Below are 7,794 nucleotides of genomic sequence, written 5' to 3'. Positions count from 1 at the left end.
TAATTGGATGTCCGTATTTTTAAAAAATGAACCCTGATCCATACTTCAAACACATACAAAAATTAACTCAAAATGTATCATAGACCAAAATGTAAAATCAAAACTATAACACTTCTAGAACTTCCTGTCCATATGGTAGCTACATGTGGCTATTTAAATTTAAATAATTAAAACTAAATACAATTTTAAAATTCAGCTCTTAGTTCTAGCCACATGTCAAGTCCTCAGTAGCTGTGCGCCGTTCGCTATAGCTAGTGTATAGGTTAGCTTGGAGGATAGCACATTTTCATCATCACAGAAAGCTTTATTGTACACTGCTGTTCTGAAAGAAAACCTAGAAAATCTTTGGGATCTTAGACAAAGATTTCTTAGGACACAAACATGAACCACAAAAGAATAAATTTGATAAATTGGGTTTTGTCAAAATTAAAAATTTTGGATGTTTGAAAAGCTGTGCTAAGGAAATAAAAAGACAAGCCATAGACCAGGGGGGAAAAAGTATTTGCAAAACATGTATTTGATAAAGAAATGGCAACCAGAATATAAAAAACAAAACTTAAAATTTGGTAATAGTAAAATAAATAAAAAGGTAAGCAAAAAAATTGTACAGACACTCACCAAAAAAGAAATATGGGTGGCATATTATTTAAATTTTCTAATCTTATGCAGGTATATATCGGCTTCCCCTCCCCCCCCGCCCCCCAACAAGGCTTATTGCCTGGGAAGTTTATGGTCCACTTTTGTTTTCTTTGAGTTTCACTGGGTCTTACTTATTTTTTTATAGGTGGGGAGGTGGGACAGAGGCAGAGGGGGAGAGAGATTCACAAGCAGGCTCCATGCCCAGCGGAGCCCAAGCAGGGCTTGATCTCACGACCCAGAGATCATGACCTGAGCCGAAATCAAGAGCTGGTTGCTTAACTGACTGAGCCACCCAGGCACCCCTCACAAAAGTGCTAATGCTCAGAAGTAAAACTGAGGAAAATAAGATGTGTGTGTGTGTCTAAAAAAGCAAACACATCTCTTTTATAGTTGTTTCTGGTTGTCCAAGAGTATCAGTAGTGAAGGTAAAAGGAAGCAACATACCGTCTTAGGTAATCCTGTATAGCTTTATCAGTTTTTACGATCATGTTAATGAACTGACTTTTCAGTCTGTTTGGACCATAAGAAAATGTGACCTTCCTAATTGTATTCAAATCAGTTAAGCTTGAAAACAGATGGGTGATTTGCTTTTCTTGTCTTATACCTAAGCACTTGCCTAGACTCTGCTTAGGTGTATGTGGTAGGCAGAATAACAGACCCCTTAAAGATGTCAACATCGTAATGCCCAAACCCTATGAATATGTTACCCATGGCAAAGGGATTTTGCAGATGTGATTATGTTAAGGATTTTGAGATGGGAAAACTCGACGGGCCATTTCAGGTTTTGAAGATGGGAGCAGGCCACAAGCCGGGGAATGCAGGCTTCCTTTTGAAGCCAAGAAAGGCAAGGAAATAGATTCTCCCCTAACGCCTCCAGAAGTAATGCAGCCCTGCCAAGCCATTGTAGACTCACCGGAAGTGTAATTTGTGTTGTTTAAGCCACTACATTTTTGGTAACTTGTTGTGGCAGCAATAGAAGGTGAATGCAGCATTACTAGAGGACTGTTGCATTTACAAGTTCTAAAACAATTTTTTTTAAAGCAGGAACACACCTTATCTTTTTTTTTTTTTTGAAGTCTCACTGCCAGCCTTACAGGACACCCAGTGAGCATATTTTTTGCTCTTACCCTCCTACTGAACTCTGTGAAAAGATACTCCGTTCCGAAAGTGTGCACATTGTGTGTGGCAAAAAGGATAAAGGTACTGTGATGCGATCCAAACATTAGCAGTGCTTCTCAGCCTGTGGACTGTGGACAGCCTGCATCAGAATTACCTGGGGAGCAAATTAAAAATGCAAATTCTTGGACCTGGTCCTTTTATCTCCCCTCCCTCACCCCCATTAGTTTTTAGAAATATTTTCAGTCAAGTTTACTGAGGTATAATTTACATATAGTACAATTTACTTCTTTTAGGTTGTAGTTCTTGAATTTTGAGAAGCCTGTGTAGTCATAACTACTAACACACCGAAGATCTTTCCATTATCCAATATATTTCCCTAGTGTCCCTTTGTAATATATCCCTTTCTCATACTTCCTGTATCTGGCAACCACTGATCTGATTTCTGTCCCTATAGTTTTGCTTTTTCTGGAATGTCATATACAGGGAATGACACATTATGTAGCCTTTCAAATCTGACTTAAGTTGTTTCACGTAATGCTTTTGAGATTCATCCATGTTGTATGTATGTTCATATGTAAATGAACCATAATTCTTTGTTACCCAAAATGGCCCTCACTTCCTTCTGTTACCTAAATTGTGTTCTGTCTCTTTGCGGACAGTCTGAGAACTGCTACAGCACTCCACGGATCATGGAGGGAAGGTGTCTTTTAGTGTTGTTAGACGAGGGGCTGTGGTGGAGAGAGGAGCGTGGGAGTATGCGTGCGTCTGAATTTGCGCCTTCATGGAGACAACACAGTCACGCGTTAACCTGTTAAAGAATTGAAAGAAGGGAGAGGTGGGGGGTCACTAGGTTAGAGGGAGCAGTGGAGTGGAAGATGGTCTTGAGTTGTGAAGCGGGGCTGTAGGAGCCAGAGGCATTCCAGTTAATCATTAGTTGTAGGATTAAATGGTCAATTAGCAGCAAAAGGAGTAGTGACTGTTCTATATGTAACACCCTTGGGGCCGCTACTAGATACCCCTTCTTTATTGAAAGACTCCTAATTGGCCTTGGCTCCAAAACCCTTGAGCAGATTAAGTGAAGATTTGCAAATATTTTCCCTCCCCTCATGTATTGAACACCTTTGGCAGGAACCGTGCTAGGGACCCATGGTACAGAAATGAACTAGTGCAGCCATGACCCTTAAGAACTTTTACATTCCTTTGTGTCTCAGAATTTTTAGCTGGTACAGATTTTCCCCCAAACAGGTGGGCAGGGAAGAAGGGGAGGCCTCAGCACCTTCTCAGCAGGACTGCACCTTGCAGAGTGAAGCAGCGGCGTCGAGACGAATGTGGATAAGATCACATGATCGGCCCTGGAATCCTAGGTCCCAGGTTCTATCTGGGCCAAATCACTTAGCCTTTCTAAATGGATTTTTTCTTCTTTAAGATAGGGATGTATCAGGAAGGGAAAAAAAAAAAGCTACTTTTAAAAGTGGTTGATCTTTGAGTTGGAAGCTAAGGACAATGGAATTATGTTTTTTGTTGGTTGGTTGGTTTGGTTTGGTGTGGTCAAGGTAAAGGGCTAATTTAGATAGGAGTGGTTGGGACCTGGGGGCTGAAATTGTTCTGCATGGTAAAGAAACAAGAAGTTTTTGTTTTTAATTGAGGCTGGAGGGAATTTTTTAATTATGCTTTTGTTTGGGCAGGAGTGGTAAGAGAGTGGGCCCAGCAGTAAGGTAGACGTGAGAAGTTGCTCCTCCAGTGGCAGAGAAGGAAGGGGGCGTGGGCTTTGATGTCCGATTCTCAATTTTAAGTTGTTTCCTATTCGCTGTTATAATCTTCCTCCCATGAAGATCTGCTTGCATGACACCCAGATGTTAATGTGTTTTGGGGACAGAGAGTAGAGCAGGCTGTGTCAGCAGTAGGTGTGAAGTGAAAGAGAGGGCAGATGATGAGAGTCAGGTTGCATTTGGGGTTTAGGATCAGAAGTGACAAGGAGTCATTAGGAACTTCTTTTTTTTTTTTTTAAAGATTTTATTTATTTATTTGAGAGAGAGAGAATGAGAGAGAGCACATGAGACGGGGGAGGGTCAGAGGGAGAAGCAGACTCCCTGCCGAGCAGGGAGCCTGATGCGGGACTCGATCCAGGGACTCCAGGATCATGACCTGAGCCGAAGGCAGTCGCTTAACCAACTGAGCCACCCAGGCGCCCAGGAACTTCTAAGCACCCTCCTTAGGATCCTCCTTAGGAGTGCTGGGTTCTCCACCGTTATGTGAGATCTGGTCTAAAATATGCATTTGCATGTTAAATGACAGATGGAATAATTTAGAACCATGCAGATGTCAGGGATAATGGGAGGTGTAAATGAGAATGTAGGTGAAAGCATTTCATAAACTGGGCACCTGGCTGGCTCAGTTGGTTAAGCATCTGCCTTCGGCTCAGGTCATGATCCTGGAGTCGTGGGATCGAATCCCGCATCGGGCTCCCTGCTCAGCCGGGAGTCTGCTTCTCCCTCTGCCTTCACCCTGCTCCTGCTGTCTCTCGCTCTCAAATGATAAAAATAAATAAAATCTTAAAAGAGAAAGCATTTCATAAACTAAGGAAACACATCATCCTCCAGAAGATAAAACATCTTTCTATGAAGAATATTTTGAAAAGTCAGATTTGAATTCAACACTGATCACAAATATGAGAATAATTATCTGGAAGTCATAAGCTGGGATAGTTTCCTTTCTGTATAAATTCAGTTCAGATTGGTAATTAAGACATAGTTTGGATGTTAGAGATACAATTTTAAAAAATGACTCAATGTGATCCCAACGTGTCATGTTCAAACATGAGGATTTAGGATCCTACAGTAGTATCAGGCCCATTTGGTAGAAACAGAAAGCATCTTTGGTCATTTACTATTTGGCTGAGATTGTGGATAGGTATGAGAAAGGAAGTGATTATGTTGCAAAGAAATGGGTAAGAGCATGTATTGGATATATATATATAGACACTTGACATGCTCAAGTGTCTTTAATGCTCATTATTGCCCAAAGAAGTAAGTGGTGATGTCCATTCTTTAGATGGGGTGTGACAATTATAGTGATTAAAGGACTTGCTCGAAGTCATAGCACTGAAGTGGCAGAGCTGGTACGAAGACTCTCAACCAACTTCAAGGTCCTTGTTCCTTTCATCCCACCGTGCTGCCATGTGGGCTCTGAAGTGAGTCAGTGCTTGGCCCCCAAGCCTTGTGCGCTTCTGGGCTCCTTGTCCTAGTTTCATACCAAATCTCAATTTTTGTTCTTCCAGAGAACTCGTACAGAAAGCTTCTGACAAGACTTGATGAGATGCTATAGCTGACAAGCATATGAAAAAAGATTAAATAACTTGAGTTCTGGAATGAACAGTTAAATTCCTGGATTGTTGAAAGTTCCATTCTTTACATGGGACTAACCATTTTTTGTGAGGTAATTACAGAAATGCTGGCAAACTCTTTCCATTAGTGGTTCTTGCATACAGTATGCATTTCTTATGTTGTGGGGGCTCTTTTTTGTTGTTGTTCACAATTCACCTTAGGGGTTTTCTCAAACTCTGCATTCTTATTCTATAGTGGTTTTTAGCTTTCTTTTTTCTTTCCAGGCTGGGTGGATGATGCAGTTTCACTTCTAGGTGTTAGGATTCTCTTTCACACTGGTTTGTCATGACCTTAAAGTATTTTAAGTTTCTCCTTTGGTAAATTTTTCTCTCTTTAAAATGTGGTACCCCCAGTAAGCTAGAGATTTGTTTTACCAGATGAGTTTAAAATACCAGCACCTGGAGAACCCATAGTCCATAAGCATTGTTGGGAGTTGACCACATGTCAAAACCCCCTAGGGATCGACCTTTTTATTTTCTTTATTTTGGCAGGTTTTGGGGGTCCACACTTAAAGGCTAGTTATGGTTCTGAGTTGTCGTTAGGTTGCAAGAATTACCAATGTGGTATATATTGCCAAAGAAGAAAAAAAAGTTATGACAATCATAATTGTCTTAATTTATAATTGCCATCATAGCTCTCCCCTGTAGATAACTGATGAGGCCTAATAGTCGTTTTGAGCTGCAACCACCCACAAAAACCACACACATGGCATTTTACTCAAAACTTTACTTTAACCACTACTTTGTGATGCAAAACTGGTGGAATTTTGGGTACTTTCTGTAAAATTGAAATCTTTATGGGGGTTTTCCAACACTCTAGTTGATTGTTAGCAAATTATCAGTATACTGAACAAGAGCAAATTGGGGTTTGCTAATAAACACCTACTTCTGTGGTAGGATAGGATGCCAGTGATCTGTATCTGAATGTTTTCACTAGGAGGAAGCCACCCTCATTGAGAGAACAGATTCTCCTTCTGAAAAATGCAGTTAAGTAAGAAGTATTCTATGAGATTGGTAGTTGTAAAAGAGAGATTTTAGGAGCTGCTTATCTTTGCCACAGTTTTCAGTCTTGACAAAGTATTCATATTCAGTACTTTCTAACTTGTAGATCCCTTATAAAAATAGGTTTGTAAAGAAAAGTCGATTTGCATCGTAGGACAAAGTGCAATTCTCCCTAAGCACTTTCTGTGATGGGAGAACTCTTGTGGAAAACTGATTTCTCATGAGATATTACAGTCCCATTCTGGAAGACAGGTAGTAAGTGGGAAGAATGCTCTCTGTATTTGGCTAAGTCAGGAGACCTTTGTTTATTCTGGAACTGAGTCCTTAGGCCAGTTGCTTTACCTCTCCAAGTCTCAATTTCTTTTCTCTCTCTCCTTTTTTTTTCCTTAATCTCTGTGCCCAACATGGGGCTCGAACTCATGACCCTGAGATCAAGAGTCACATGCTCTACCGCCAGAGCCAGCCAAGCGCCCCTCTAAGTCTCTCGATTTCTTATCTTTGAAATGAGTTTCACTCCTGCTGTATGGTTTGGTAGATACAGCATATTGTCTCAAGAGCCTTCTGTAGGAGACCTTTGTAATATCCTGTCTTCTATAAAAGTGACTTTTATTGTCATATAATTTACACCTTCTATCAAGTACCTATTCGGTCCTTTAAAATCTGTAAAAACATTATTTTAGCAAAAACCAACTCTACTTCTAGAAGTATGTAGTTATGCCCCTTTTGTATTTAGTATTTTTGAAGGAGTAAATTTCCATCTCTGCAGCCCAGAAGTCAGCCTTAAAATAACTGTCAGAAATTTCCAGGCTATTTCTCATTCATGCATTATCATGCTCAGTAGGAGGATAGTAGACCATCCTCAGTAGGAGGATAGTAGACCATCCTCAGTAGGAGGATAGAGAAATCTAGAATTGAATTTTTAACAGGTTAATTCCTTAGTTTACTGTGAAGATCTTGATAATGTCCCACTAGCACATAAGTAAAGCTTTGTTTAGTTTGCTCTACTGCATAGACTGTTGGTTAGCTTCCAGAAATAAAGTATGCTTGCTTTATAATTTATGTTAGGAAATATTTAAACAGGATGAAAGAGCAGTTTTTATAGGACCCAAATCAAGCAATCCATTTTCAGAAAGTACAACCAAATAAAAAAATTGGCTGAGTGAAGAACAACGAATAAGAAGCATGAACTTGGAAACAAAACAATTAAGTTGAATCAAATTTTTAAAGAATGAAATAAAAGAAGTTGTATTTTGTATGTGTGTGGGGTGAGTAGAGACAGATACAGTACTAAGAAAAATTGTATGGGATGGAATAGCATTTAAAGCTTTAGGACCCAGCAAAGAGTAGAAGCTTTCTTTGCAGGGAAAAGAAGGTTTATCAGTACACAGTTTTATATACAGAAGTAGCAAAGGGCAAGATATTATAAATGTTAGAAAAGTGGAATGGAATTTCCCAGATCCTTTGACTTAACAAATGGTTTATTTAAGGAAATTGGTAAAATCTGGAATTTTGGATTGGTGCTACAGCAACCTTTTAAAATTAAATAAAGCCAAAAAGACTTTCTTGCATATTAGCACTCTATTACCACATTTGTTACTCAGCCTGATAATACCAGGCAAATTTGAAGGCGATGTGGACCTCTATCCTTGAAA

The sequence above is a fragment of the Leptonychotes weddellii genome, chromosome 1, assembly GCF_054177405.1.
Source record: "Leptonychotes weddellii isolate Sample4059 chromosome 1, ASM5417740v2, whole genome shotgun sequence".
NCBI lineage: Eukaryota > Metazoa > Chordata > Mammalia > Carnivora > Phocidae > Leptonychotes > Leptonychotes weddellii.
Note: the sequence above shows the minus strand (reverse complement) of the source record.